Below are 1618 nucleotides of genomic sequence, written 5' to 3'. Positions count from 1 at the left end.
TTGGCACAGATCATGTCAGTAGTGATTGGTGGATAATGGTGATGGTGATGAAGACAATGATGATCAAGATGGTCCAAAAGTTCTGTTGCTGTCAGCATGATGAAACTTTAAATAGGCATCTTTTTCTTTATTTTTGAAGAGAAAAAGCACAGAAAATTTATTTAACCAAACTTGCATGAGACATTTAGAAATGAAGACCCAATGACCCGGCAAAACTGTATGTATATATATATATATTTATATATATATATATAATATATATATAATATATATATATATATATTTAAGTTGTGCAGGGACAAAGTCCAATTGAAGAAAATAAGAGTGTGATCTGGCAAGGGGAAGGAAGATGGTGGAAAGAGGACAGGAAACAACCTAAACTCTCTCTGAAGCCGCAGGATTTTAGGGTGTCATCAGGAACTCCACGTCTAGGGAGTCCCCCCCAACTAAACCATGATAATACAACGAAGAAGATTATAAACTGACTGCAGAAGAAGACCAGGACCAGCACCGACTGGCCACGGTGCTAGCTGTGGTAGTGGAGGTATCTACGTTCCCTGCAGAATTTAAAGAGCATGCAGAGGGCAAAGCAGGGGCAGGAGCCCGCAGCACAGCCAGCTGCAGACAGAAGCACAGGTAATGTGCCCCTGCGCAGATAGATTCGATGCATCGCCGCAACTGCGAGTCCTCCACCAAAGACTCCCACCCGTCCCAGAGGACCGTGTCTGCAAGAGAACCTCTGCTCCTCCCTGAGAAGAATGCCATTTTTTTTTTTTTAAGTGGCAAAGAGTCTGCCAGAGCACCTGGCCAGAACGTTGGCTGCAGAAGCGACACAGGTTTTGGAAAGGGCAAAGGAGTCTGATAATCCCCCCCCCCCCCCCCGCCCCTCTCTGGCACTGTGGGAGGCAGCTGTGTTCTGCATCCGTTGAGCAAGGACCAGCCCGCGTCCCAGCCCGCGTCCCAGCGGGGCTTGTGCTCAGCAGAGCACTGCGGAATTACAAAACTGGAAGTCTCTAAAATCTCAGTGAAACTTCCGCCCTTCCCCCCCCCCCCCCCCCCACCCAGCCAGGCTGGGCGTCTGTGGATCACGCCTATAATGCTAGCGACTCAGGAGGCTGAGATCTGCGGATGGCGGCTCAGAGCCAGCCCAGGCACGAAAGCCTTTTATCTCCAGCTAGAGGTAGAGTGCTAGCTTTAAGCAGAAGAGCTCCGGGAACAGTGCTCAGGCCCTGAGTTCAGCCCCCAAACCACCACCACCACCACGACCATCACCACCCACCACCACCACCACCACCATCACCACCCACCACCACCACCACCACGACCATCACCCACCACCACCACCACGACCATCCCCCCAAACCAAAAAACAAAAAGGAAATAAAACTAGGGGCTCAGTACTAGCCTTCCCTCTATGTGGAGGAATGCGGAAGATTCCAGCTAGGTCGCAGCACCGCCTACACAAAATCTCTCTGCAGAATCCAGGCTGCAGCTAAAAGCCATCTCCTGCCGGCTTTCCTGCTGCCTAATTTAGACTGGGAGGAGGGCTGCTGAGACTCCAATTTTGTAAGGGGAACGTTTTTCTGCCCACTCGAAGTGATTAGAGAATTCATCTTTT

The sequence above is a fragment of the Perognathus longimembris genome, chromosome 16 (genome assembly GCF_023159225.1).
Source record: "Perognathus longimembris pacificus isolate PPM17 chromosome 16, ASM2315922v1, whole genome shotgun sequence".
Classification (NCBI taxonomy): domain Eukaryota; kingdom Metazoa; phylum Chordata; class Mammalia; order Rodentia; family Heteromyidae; genus Perognathus; species Perognathus longimembris.
The sequence above is the reverse complement of the archived record's forward strand: the minus strand, read 5'-3'. Positions refer to the sequence as shown.